This window comes from Marmota flaviventris, chromosome 17, assembly GCF_047511675.1.
Source record: "Marmota flaviventris isolate mMarFla1 chromosome 17, mMarFla1.hap1, whole genome shotgun sequence".
NCBI lineage: Eukaryota > Metazoa > Chordata > Mammalia > Rodentia > Sciuridae > Marmota > Marmota flaviventris.
In genome coordinates, this window is record NC_092514.1 from 59241159 (window position 1) to 59254521 (window position 13363).

Here is a 13363-nt window from a genome sequence, read left to right on the forward strand (position 1 = left end):
AAATCACCCCAAAATTGAAAGAATAAGACAAGAGCCATTTTGCTAGGCTGGCAGATTTAGAAGGTAAAGAATTTGACCAGGGCCCACAGGGTGGCTTGTCTGTGCTCTACAAAGCCCAGGGCTTCATTTGGGATGTTTCAAACAGCTGGAAATGGCTAGAAAGGCCAGGGTCTGAGATCATCTGGTGGCTTCTTCTCTCATATCTGGTACCTGCACTAGGATGGCTCAGTGGGGACTGTCAACCAGAGTGTGTTCACATGGCTTCTCCATGTCCTGAGCTTCCTTACCGCTCAGGAGACTTGAGCTTGCATGAAGGCTCAGGGCTGCAAGGTTAGTTTCCACGTCCCAGCTAAAAAGGCAGAAGAAGCTGATTGACCTATAATGGCCTAGACTTGGAAGTCACATCGTGTGTCACTTCTCTGTAGTCTATTGATGGAAGCATTCAGGAGCTTACAGATACTGAAGGAATGAGGACAAGAACCCATGTCTCAACTGGGAAAGTATCAAAGAATTTGTGATTGTGTTTTAAAACTATCACTGTCACCCAATTCTAAACAATTGTGGGGAAAAAAGGGAAAAAAAAGTTACTGTCACTACAGTTGATTACAGTTGCACGTGCTGGAACCTGGGACAGCATCTGGTACAGGAGGAGGGCTCCAGAGTGATGAGCCAAGTCCCAGGCTCCTGGCTGATGCTGCCACTCACTCATGGTGTGTGCCTTAAGCAAGTCCCTGCCAACCTTCTCGACCTGGGGAGAAAGATGAGAAAATTTGGAATAGCTTGAATTCAAATAGGAATGAGTTTGGCTGAAATTTTAAATCAAATTAAATTTGCTGCTCCCAGGCAGAATGAGGGTCTCAAAGAGAGACACAGGAAAATGAAGCTGTGATTTTTAGAAACCCGACCTTGTAGCTAATTCATTTCTTCTTTCTGTCCAGCCAATGGCTGGCTGAGATCTCAGGCCTTTTCAGCTATGACATCCACTGAGGCTCTGATCCCCGAGCCACTGCAGCTACAGCTCCAGGAACTGCAAAGTACATGAAGGACACATCCTAGCAGGACTCTGCCTGACCCAGCCCTGAAATGGGATTTGTCCCTGAGACCTTCAGGCAATCAATAGTCTCAAGTAACCACTGTGAGCCAGGCATAGTGGCACATGCCTGTAATCCCAGGGGCTCAGGAGGCTGAGGCAAGAGGATCATGAGTTCAAAGCCAGCCTCAGCAAAAGCGAGATGCTAAGAGACTCAATGAGATCCTGTGTCTAAATAAAATACAAAATAGGGCTGGGGATGTGGCTCAGTGGTTGAGTGTCCCTGAGTTCAATCCCCAGTACCAAAAAAGAAAAGAAACCACTATATGCAGGTTCTGGGTTGGGCATTGGGCTGGGACTGGGAACAGTCAATCAAATAGACACTGGCCTCATCCTTCACCCTGTATACAATTTTGTGGCAATAAACAGAAGCCACATGTCCTTAATTGGGATTTGCTCCCAATTGCTTTTATTATGAATTGCCATCAGTGCACCTGAGGCTAATCAGTTGACAAACATTTATTGAACACTCACTCAGGTGCCCGGCTCTGTCTCAGGTGTCTGGGATCCATCAGTAAACAGACAATACAAACATAAAAAATGGGCCTTGAAAGTCTGTTTTTTCTCTGCCCATCTCATTCCCAGGGAAATAGGTGTTAGCCCTTCAAGCTGATCGACCAAAGGATAAATTTTAATTTCAAGGCATTTCCCACCGGTACCCTCCCCCTGAACTCCCATCCCCCTTTGATCCCCAGTCAAGGTCAACTTCAAAAAATCCCTAGGTAATGAGCCGGGAGCTTGCAGGCCCCAGACAGTCCTTCAGTGGTTTGTGGGAATGTCCCAAGAGGAACATTTTTTGTTGAAAGAATGCTGGGAGTTTAATTATTGTGTGGCCCATGGAGATGATTTTCATTCATCAGAGTGGAGCCCAGACAGATCCTAGGAAGACCTGTTGTGCAAGGCTTCGCGGCCGAGTTCTGCTCTGCTCTGTGCGGGCAGGACGAGCCTGGGGCCTTGTGCCCGGGACCGGGACAGCAGGAATGCTTTCAATGCCTCCTCGGCATGTGGCCTTGGTTTTACCACTGGTCACTGTGAGCAGTTTAATTAATAAATGTCCACTGCTTGTCATTTGTCATTAGCAAAACAGGAGGGGTGGGAGGTGGGGGCAGCCCAGAGGGCAGGGACAGCTCTCTCCAAGCGAGGTGCGTGGATAAATTAAACCTCTCCCCATCAATGCCAAGGGCCAGCTCCTGTCCGGCAGCCCCATGTTGTTCGGAGGCCAATCTCATCTTCCTGACAGAGCCACTCAGCAGCCATTCAGCTTCCACCAGTGATTATGTTTTCCCTGTCACATTTCAGTGAAGGACAGTGTTGGTGTGGTGTGAGTGAGGAGGAGACAATGGGCCATCAAGGTTACAAACTGAAACTCTTCAATGGATCCAATCTGAGGTTGGATGATGATTGATGATGATGATGATGATTTTGCCTCAACAGTGGCTGACACATTGGATATTTTTATGTAAAATCTGGGTTTCTGGATTCCCTTGAAAAAGGAAAATGTAACAAAGTCGATGTATCTTTTTCAGCATGGCAACAAGTAACTGATGACCAACATAAGTAGGAAGGGAAGCCATGTGAGGATATGTGTGTTGTGCACTGCACAAAGGCACCCGGCAGATGGAGTAAATACAGACCAAGTCCAAACCAGGCTGTCTTCTCAGCAGAGGCCTGGTAGGCAGGGTGGGGGGCCTCCCACTTCACACTGCTGCCTCCACTTCAATCCCTGCCTCACTGCAGTCTTCCTTGTTCATTTGTGTTATCTCCCTGAGCTTAGTAAGCATGACATTTTAACTCCTAGTATATTCAGGACACTGTTTGTCTCTGCTGTGTGAGGAACTCCTCTTCATACTTCAAGGCTCAGCTCAACTCACAAGAGCTCCCTGCTGGTTCCCCTCTGTCTTTCCTTAAGCCCCCTGCCCCCAACAAACACACACTCACACACAACACGGCACCCACTGTGCTTGACTCTGTTCATGGATTGTGTTTCTCATGGGCTTTGAGACCCCTGAAGACAAACCCCACTCATTTCTGCTCCCTTTCTGACAGGCACATGGCAAGACCATCAGTGAGGGCTGAATGGACGATTTTATGGCCAAGTCTACAGCAGGCTAAGGAGGCTCCCAAGAAGCTGCCTGAATTCCTAAGCCAGGAAGGTCAGGAAGAGGTAAAGAGTTTTTAACTTTGGGGTTTGAAAGGAACCAGGACCCTCAGGTTTCCTTTCTGGAAAGCTGTATGGGGTGAGTGAAATCTTAAACCACATTGATTTGGGGGTTTCTTCTGGTCACACAGTTGAGTGCTTCTGATTTGTCACATTTTGCTTTTTCTGATGTGACAAGCTAGCCAAGAGCCTTCCCAGCCCCTGCCAAGACCATGTTCAAGAAACAGACATGGCATAGCTAACAGAGCCTGCAGGGGAGAGACGCATGTCTCCCTCTTTGGAGCAATGTGAGGGACCTACAGTCAGAAATACATCCCCTCTCCTGCCAAGCTCCAGCTGGAAATTTCTGTAACTAAGAACAAAAGGTAAGTGGGCCAGGCACGGTGGAGCACACCCGTAATCCCAGCAGCTCTGGAGGCTGAGACAGGAGGATCGTGAGTTCAGAGCCAGCCTCAGCAATAGCAAGGCGCTAAGCAACTCAGCAAGACTCTGTCTCTAAATAAAATACAATATAGAGTGGGATGTGGCTCCGTGGTTGAGTGTCCCTGAATTCAACCCCCAGTAACTGGGAGCGATGCTACACACCTGGAATTTCAGTGACTTCAGAGGCTGAGGCAAGAGGACCTCAAGTTCAAGGTCAGCCTCAGCAATTTAGTGAGGCCCTCAGTAATTTAAGGAAACCCTTGCCTCAAAATAAATAAATTAATTAATTAAAAGGGCTGGGGTATATTTTAGCAGTAGAGTAGCCAAGCTTTCAATTCCCAGTACAGAAAGAAAGAGAGGGAGGGAAAAGGGGAGGAGGAAGGAAAGAAGGAAGGAAGGAAGGAAGGAAGGAAGGAAGGAAGGAAGGAAGGAAGGAAAGAAGCAAGGGAAGGGTAAACCTTTCTGATAATCAGAGAGGGCTGGACTTGTATCTGTCCTGGGAAGGAGATTCACTCTGGTCCTATTTCCCATTGAGATTAAATAATTGGTAGAGAATTCTTCCCTAAATGCCCAAATGCTGGTTTAGTAACAGGCATTTTAAAAATAAACAACACTTCTAAGAGAGCCCAGGAAAGAGGTGCCCAAAAGGGAAAGCTGGAGTTTCAGAAACCAGTCAGCTCAGAATTTGACCTGGAGCCTGGGGCTGGGGAGGTCATATGAAATAGCTCTACCTCTCAAGCTTTTAGATCTCAGGTAAGTCCCAATTCCTCTGAACCCCTTTTCCTTTTATAAACCCTATGTAACCACCATCCACCGTGCCAAAAGGATGAAGTGGGATAAAGTTTGTCAAGGGCATAGCACAGTGCCTGTGTACAGTGTGTACTCAACAAACTTTTGCTATTAACATTATTAACCACGCAAAGAACACGGGCTGAGGACCCGCTCTATAATGGGAATACAGTAAAATCCTTGATTTTGTGAGGGTAAAGCCTGGAAAGAGTAGCAGAGGTTGCCGAAGTCAGGACCAGCTAGTTGATGCTGCAATAACAAGTGATTCCAAGGTCTCAGAGGTCTCAAGTGCTGAAGTTGTCTCATTTCTTATGCATTCTGTGTTGGTTCCTGCACAGCTCCACTCCATTTATTTCTGGGTCAGGTGGCAGTGTGGTTTCTGGCTAGGGCACTGCCAACTTGGTAGCAGAGGAAAGAGAGCATGGTGAACCGTCCTTGACTGTGGAAGTGTGATGCCCCAGTGACTCACACATCCTACTTCACTGGCCTGTGCAAGTTACACGGCCAAGTCTGAGAGAGGCCAATGGGTTAGAGGAGTAGAATTTTTCCCAAAAGGGAAGAAGGGAATATTTGTGAACAATGGTATGGTGTACCACAGACATGCAAGCCAATAGTTACAGAATGTGAGGAGTCCCGTACACTTCTGCTCTGCGTGCCAGGAAGGGACAGGGCTGGCTGCCTGGAGGGGTGAGGGGACATTGGGGAAAGCTTTATGGAGAAGGTGACATGTAATTGGATCCTGAGGAAGAAATAAGAATTCACCAGGCAACAAAGGAACATTTAGGGGACATGAAAAAGGTAAATGCCAAGAAAGCCTGCTGTTCCCCGGGATGGCTGAAGCTGGCTGGAGTGAGGCTGGAGTACAGGTGGCCTGGGCTGGCACATGGCTGTTCCAGCCACAAGGCTATAAGGCTAAGGATTCCCACTTTTCCTTACGGTGATGGTGATGGTGAGGCACCGAGCTTTCTGACCAAGGAAACATGACTTTGAACTTGAAGGAGCTGAATGGAGGGACGTTTCCTCCTAAGTGCTGACAAGTAGCCAAATAAAAGGGGGCTCTAAATCAGCGAGACCGCAGGAAGAGGCGAAGTTTTCTGCAGGGTGACCCACATAGGAAGGTCCCTGGGGAGCCGGTGCCCGCTTCTGCTGCAGATCGGGGTGCCAGTCCTGCGGGCGCTGCCTGGGAGCCGCGGACCCGCCTGACCCCGCGCCCGCCCCCCGCGCCCGCCCTGGCCCCTCCCGGGGCTCCGGAGACCTGGCGTGGCGGATATTTGTCTGTGATACGATTGTAATTTGGGCCCCTTTTGGCTTCAGTAAATTGTCCTGTGTGCCCAGCGCCAGGCTGAAATAGCCCGGCGCGCGCGCCCCAGGAAATGAGCTCAGGGCCGAGCCGCGGGCGGCGGGGAGCGCGCGGCGCCCGGCGGCCGCGTGGGAGGCGCGGCTATTTTTTCATTCGACCGACTTCAACAGGTAATTTCAATTATGAGCATGAAAACGTGCCCTAGGCTCTGTCTGCCACCGAAAACCCAGAGAAAATTGGGAGACGTCGCGTTGGGGACTCGGAGGCTGTGGCATCTCCGTTGGGGACCTGGGCGGGAGGACGGGGAGGAACCGACGCTCGGGCTCAGGTGCGCCGCTTCTGCCCCCTCCCACGGTAAAGAGGGTCAAAATCCCGGGGGATCAATGACAATTTTACAAAAATGGGTCTCACTAGGATGTCTCTAGAGCCATGGAAAAGCACCTTTGAAGCAGGGTCTCATCCCCTTACCCTTCCCTGCAGGTAACTGCCACCTGATCTAATCTCTCCAGGTTCTGGCGGATCAGCCTCCACGCACAGAGACCACAGCGCATACACGGCCCTGTGTGCCTTTCTGCACCCGCTTTGATTTCCTAAATACTCTCGCTTGTTGCTACACAATTTTCAATCCACCATTTTGACTAGCAGGATAGTATTTCATTGGCTGGGCATCCCATAATTTATGGGCCCCTTCCCCTTCCTTGGTGGAAGGTGTCTCTAGTTTTTCCCTATTATAAATAACACCCCAATAAATGTCTTTGTGGATACGAAACTATTCTCTCTTCCTCGTAAATTATTTTCTTAGGATTAATTCCCAGGAGGAAGATGACTGGGTCAAAGGCTGTGAACATTTTTATGTCACTTGATATTGTTGCCAAATGGCTTTACAAAAGGGTTGTGTCTGATAATTTACAGTTTTCAAAGAAGGAACTAACCAAATGTGTACAATGTACTTCCCTATGCACACACAAAGGGCGTGGCCCTGGGAGACCCAAGGAACAGGTGCCTCCAAGTGGCAGCAGAGTAGTTCAGGTGAGAAGGAACTGGAAGGTGTGGGGGCTGGGAGAGGCTCCCTGCAGTGTTGGCAGGCAGTTTTCGGACTCCCTCTCCTTCCTTCTCTTTTGCTTCCATCGCATGTAAGGACCTGCTGCTTCCTAGTGCCCATCTCCCTGTCTGCCTCTCAGAATCCTCCTGCCAGGGCTGCCTGGGAACCTGGCCACTCTAGACCCTGAAATAGCTGAGTCAGCGTTAGTGTGAAATGGGAACTATTTGCCCCTCTGGCTTCTTGTCATCTTTCCTGCCATGCAGAGCCAACCCCTCAATGTCAGGCCAAGAAGGGGCTGGGGTTTGCTCCCAGGTGATGTCTTGCAAGAAACCGTCTTCCTCCCAGTAGATCCAGGTCACTGCCAGGCTGGGTTCTAGTGGGATCTTCTGTATTTACCTAGATCAAACCTGGGAGGTGAAGCCAAAGACAGAACCCTGCTGCCTCTGCCCCCCACACCATCAAACTTGCTGATGTCGTTCCTCCCACAATTGTTTTGATATCACCCAGCTGACTTCATGGAATTTTTTTTTAAACTTTTGGCAACACTGTAGGAAGAAAGCACCCTTTTAGAGGACATTTGGTCAAAGAGATCTACTTCTCTTCCTTTGTCATAACCCTTGTGCTCTTTGGGACAAGTCACTCAGGGCATGTGGATCCCAACTTTCCTGACAAAATGTGGGTCAGCCACATCATTGCCATTCCTAGGACCCAAAAGCCCTTGGAAGGTCTCATTTAAGCCCCTGATGGCTGCACCATGGCCAAATGAGACAGAAGGTGGCCCTGGCAGAAGGGATTCTGATGGATGGACAGGAAATTGGAGCTTAGGAGTGACAGGTCTGAACATCCAACAGTGGAAGGAGAGGACAGGTCGAGAGACTGAAAACTACTGAGATAAACTGCTGTCTGGCAAGGGGAGCCCAGACCAGCACCGCTGTCCCCTCAGGGCTATATGCAGCTCCTGTCTCTGGGGGACACCTGATTCCCAAGGGCTTCTGGGCGCCCAACACCATATCACTGGAGAGCATCACAGTCAAAATCATCCCTACTCAAACCCCGCCACCTTCCCAGGACCCACTTTGTGCCTCTGACTATCCCCAGATGAAGTTCATGCCCTACCCGAGAGGACAGAGGAAGTCATTGTTGCTCCCGCTGCCTGGAGACCTCTCAGCCTCATGGCATCCTTGTGGTTTCCTGCCTACACCCCACATGCAGAGAAGCCTAGATTTGGATTAGTTCGCCCTTGGGTCCCTGCTGGGTCCAAGTGGATGGACACAAGGACCTGGCTGCTTGCTCTTCGGTTGGTCTTTTCCTGCTTTGGCTCACAGGTTCCACAGGATTCCTTTCCTCTACCCCAATCCTTTCAGCTCAAATCCTAATCTGGAACATTGTCCCACTGCCTCCAGTTCACACAATCTAATTAATTTGGTGTTTTGATGGCCCCAATACATGAGCTCTCAGTCTTCTCCTTCTAGTGTCTGCAACACCAGCTAAGTCCAGCTTCATGGCATTGTCTTGTTATTGGTCTCATGAAGTGGTCTGTCTCTCCAGGGGATCAGGTCCCCTGGGGGCATGCCTGTGTCTTACATATAATCTGAACAGCCTTTCAGCGCATGCTCAGAAATACACTTTGATAGCCAGGCTCAGTGGTACACGCCTGTAAACCCAGCAGCTTGGGAGGCTGAGGCAGGAGGATCACGAGTTCAAAGACAGCCTCAGCAAAAGTGAGGTGCCAAACAACTCAGTAAGATCCTGTCTCTAAATTAAATACAAAATAGGGCTGGGGATGTGGCTCAGTCGTCAAGTGCCCCTGAATTCAATCCATGGTACCCCCCCCCCAAAAAAAAAGAAAGAAAAAGAAATACACTTTGATCAATTGCAAATCTGCCTGCATCTCACTAGGCTCCTGGTTGCAAGTGAAAGAATCCAACGCAGGCTAGGATACAGCAAAGCAGTGGATTGGAAGAGTCTTAGGGAGCGCCAGGAGTCTACAGGGAGGCTGGAACACCAGGATGGGAATGGGCAAGGAGGCCAGGCAACAGAGAGCCAGCTAGCTCCACTCCTCACTGCGCAGGCACCAGCCCTACTGGCCACCACTGCCACCCCTTGGTGGCTGGCACCACAGGTGAGAGTTCTGGGCAAGATGGAGGAGCATCCAGCTGGTCAAGCCTGGGTCACTCGTCCAACCTGTACAGAGTAGGATTTTGTGTCCCCCGCAACTTCCGTGGTGGGATCCCCGATGGCCCCCACCACCTCCCACCAGCCCTAGTCACCAGGAGATTCCACACCCAAATGGCAAATGTCTAAAAGAGATGGAGAGTGGGGTCACTGAGTGGCAGGTGTTACCTAAGGTGCTGAAATGGGTAAATGGGAAGCCAGGCGCCTGTCAGGTGGGGAAGCTGCCCGTGAAGGCAGTCCCAGCTCCTAAGTCACGTATGGGCAACTGCTGCACGCCAGGCTCTCACCCGGGCTTTGCTCAGATAGCCGTCCCACCTACTGCTCACTGTGGTCAGGGCTGAATTAAAGGAGCTCAGGCCCAGGGGAACAGCGGGCTGCAGAGGGATTAGGGCAGCGCCGTGGAGAATCTACTGCTAGCTTGGGTCTCAGGGATAAGTAGGTGAACTCAGGGGGTAGGAGAAGGGAAGAGCCTTCCTAGCAGAAGGAACAGGGTGTGCAAAGGCACAGAGGCTTGGCAAAGTCAGAGAGTACCCAGGACATGCTGTGGTTACAATGTGGCTGAAACTCAGGTCAAGACTTAACAGTGTTGAGAAGTAGTGCGACCTTTAAGAGGTGCTGGGTCTTGTGGGCACCTCCCTGATGAAGAGATTCATGTGGTTCCCATGAGAGGAGGTTAGTTGTCTTGAGAGCAGTTGGTTCTACTTCCCTTCTATTTTCCTGCCAGGATTTCCAGAACCATAAGCCAAAATAAACCTTTTTTTATATATAAATTACCCAGTTTCAGGTCCTCTGTTCCAGCAACAGAAAATAGACTTGGACAAGCCATCATGGCTGCTTGGTGTGGGCTGGAAGGGGGACTGGAACTGTCTGCGCCTTGAACAACACATCAGTAAGAACAGGTCTCCTCAAATGGCCAAGTGTGTGAGGCCCTTCACATTCATCATGTCCTTGAATTGTTACTGTAGCTTCAAGTGCTATTTTTATTTTGAGGATAGGAAACTGAGGATCAGAGGGGTTAAATAACTTGCTAAAGGTCACACAGCTAGTCAATTGATAGCAAGCCCATCTGGTCAACCATGGATGGTGCTGGAAGAGGAGAACTCCCATGCCCTTTCCCTGACCATTATCCTCCACAGACCATATATTTTACAGGGTTCCATCTCCCCTTCCCCACCGTGAAGTGTGAGTGACCTCTGTGGTGTATAAGGTGTGGATTTTCTTTCCTTTGCTCTGCTGGGTCTCTTCAAGGAGGCTATGCAGGCCTCGCTTCCCACCACATTAAAAAGCCAGGGGCAGGGTACGTAGCTCAGTGGTAAAGTGCTTGTCCAGCACATGCAAGACCCTAGACCCATTCCCCTGCACTGCAAAAAAATAGATAAGTAAAAGTAAAGATTAGCTGGACGGGGTGGCACACGCCTGGAATCCCAGAGACTCGGGAGGCTGAGGCAGGAGGATCACAAGTTCAAAGTCAGCCTTAGCAACTAGCGAGGCCCTGTTTCAAAAAAAAAAAAAATTAAAAGGACTGGGGATGTGGCTCAATGGTAGAGCATCCCTGGCTTCAACCCTTGTTACCACCACCACAAAAAAAGAAAAGAAAAAAAAAAGCTAATTCCTCCTTTAATATTTCTCAGTCTTATATTCAGGAGAAAAGAATGCCCGACCCCTCAGAACCTTTTATGGATATAAGACTTGTTGAAATGAGAAAATACAGCCTCCCTCTTTTGACTGGGTCCATTTGAGGCACTTCTAGACAGACAGACAGGTGCAGAGGGCATCCATCATGGCATCTCACACGGGGATATGGCGCTTGGCTGCCTGGGTGTGAATCCCAGCTGCTCCATTTAATAGATGCCCCTGGGCAGGTTTGGAAGCTCAGATTCTGCTTCTACCACCCAGAGAATAACTTCATTGCCTGCCTCAGAGGGTTAGAGGCAGCAATTAGAGAAGATGTCCAGTATCTGGCATGTCATGAGTACAAAAATTTGTTAGGGGAAGAAAACAGTTTTGATTCACTTAATACACAGCTTGTGACTGTCTCCTGGAGCCAGCACTATGCTTTGGTGACAGGTGTCAAAACAAGCTCCCAGCCATACAGAGCACAGCCAGGGTCAGGGGAACAGACTCTATAATGGCCAGAGGAAGGAGAGGACTGCCCTGGTTAGGGAGTCAGGAAAGCTTCTTAGAAAGAGTAGAATTTGGCAGGGCGCTGAGGCACATGCCTGTAATGCCAGTGGCTTTGGAGGCTGAAGCAGGAGGATCACGAGTTCAAAGCCAGAAAGCCAGCCTTAACAAAAGCGAGGCCCTAAGCCACTCCGTGAGACCCTAATATACAAAATAGGGTTGGGGATGTGGCTCAATGGTCGAGTGCCCCTGGGTTCAATCCCTGGTGCCCCCCTGCCAAAAAAAATCCTGTAAGAAAGAGTGGAATTTAGACCCAGTTTTCTAAAAATGTGTGGGGTTATAAAGAAAGGGGTGGACAGCGTTCCAGGTGGAAGAAATAGCCAAAGCCAAGGTGTGGAGCAAAGAAGGACGAAGCCCTTTCACAACGTCAAAACGAGGTTGTCAGAGCAACTAACAACTTCTACATCCTCCCAGCCCAGCCCCAGCCCCGTGCAGACTGATGTGTTGGCACACCGAGGACCAGACGTGCTCCCTGCATTCTCTGCCTGGTCCCGTGAGTCAGGTGAGGGTAGCTGCCTCTCCATGCTGAGGCTGGGCCACCCTGGCTAGGGCCCCCAGAGCCCGATGTCTGTGTGAGCCCTGAGAATGCCACTCCTGGGTGCTGGTGTCGGGTACAGGCCTGGAGCAGAGTTGATGGGGGAAGCGAGAAGTTGAATCCCCTCTCCGCCACTCCCTTGGGCAGGGGCTTAGCAGCTCTGACCTCGGTCTCCTCCTCTAGAAAATGGAAGTAATAAAAATTGTGTCAGGTCTCTGTTCCCAAGCACCCTGATTTCCCTTTGCGACTCTTTGTATTGCCTCAAAAAATAGGAAATGTAAGTGCCCGGCCTTTGAACAGAACTTCCTCTTGCTGCCTGCATCATCAAAGCACAAAGGGGCAGGCTTGGAACTCAACGAGGTCTGGAGGGCCAGGGTCCAGGACTGGGATAGACACCAGGAGCTTGTTTGTTCCTCTGGGGATGCCTGGGAGACCAAGATGAGCAGTTCATGTCCCTGAGGCCCGCTGACTCTCTCTCCTCTGGCCTCCCCTGCCATTCTGTGAGTATCCCCCTCCCCCACCCAACACACTCTCATACCAGCACAGAGCTCATAGCAACTCACGGACTTCTTGTAGCGGTCAAAGGTGAATGCCCGTGGCTGGTGTTCTTGTCACTGCTATTCTGTTCATCTTCACAGTAAATAATCCCTGCATGAGGCCAATGGTTGTACCCATTCGACAGATGAGTAAACAGAGGCTCACAGTGATAAAGCGGCAGAGCAGAGAATCAATCCCAGATGTGTCTGATTATAATGTCCTGGGCCTTACACAGTCCCCCCCTGCCTGAGGGTGGCCTCTGTGCTGGTGTACCTCGCCAGAGTGTCACCCTTCAGCTGAAACCACACTGCTTTCCAGAATGCCTGCAGCAGCCAGGTATTGGAACAGCACAGCAGGGCAGGATCCAGGATCCCGTGCTGGGGGATCATCCAAGCCCCCACGTGAGCATCCCGCAGGCCAGGCGCTTGTCCCTGCTGTCTCAGGTAAAACTTTGGAAACCTCAACCCGTAATTACCGCCTGGCACAGGGCACCCAGTGGTTTCCGGATGGCTTGTATTGACTTGCGCAGTCTTCATAGGACATGGCTCTGGGCTAAATTTAAGCTCGTCACAGACAATTTGACAGTTTTCTGTGGGGGGGTAATTTAATGGTAAACCATAATTACCGATACAACTGATACCTTAATTCCCAAAACAATCTGTGGAGGAGTGTGGAATTCAAATCAGTCCAATTAGAATTCTATCTTCTCATAATAAAATACAGCATAATTGCTAATTGCCCCCCTGACTTGCAATATTTTAAGGCAAAAAAAAAAAAAAGTTAGTTTTGTTTTTTAATATGGCTTTTATTTTAAAGTGTTTGTTTTTCATTTTGGACCATTGCCCATGAAAGGGAAAGGATCCAGGTCTCTGTCCTCGGGGCTCCTGTGGGTTCCAGTACTTCTCCCCTCAACTGGATCAAGAGGTCCAGGACAGGCCAGCTATGCACAGGATGTGCCCATGTCAGAGTCCAGCTCTCAGCAGGATAGTCTCTGTGGCTATAAGCCATTTAAGCTGTAGAATACTCTTGAATTGTCAAAGTTCTTGGATGAGTATCGGAGCCAGACATGTAGAAGTGCAAAGTGAGACTGTAGGATTTGGGCAAGTTAGCTACCTTCCATGCCTGAGTTTGCT

General features: G+C 49.8%; 1 long non-coding RNA gene across 3 annotated transcripts; it reads left to right on the top strand.

Moving 5' to 3' along the window:
• Window positions 1-2934: 2934 nt before the first annotated feature.
• LOC114101978 (uncharacterized) lies at window positions 2935-6529 on the top strand. Of its 3 annotated transcripts, none has more exons than XR_003584424.2 (4): window positions 2935-3254; window positions 3427-3613; window positions 5931-6114; window positions 6241-6529. It is a non-coding gene; the product is annotated as an uncharacterized lncRNA (long non-coding RNA). The 3 variants fall into 3 exon arrangements; XR_003584425.2 differs by having other exon boundaries at window positions 5931-6088; XR_011705025.1 differs by having other exon boundaries at window positions 3431-3613.
• Window positions 6530-13363: the final 6834 nt, after the last annotated feature.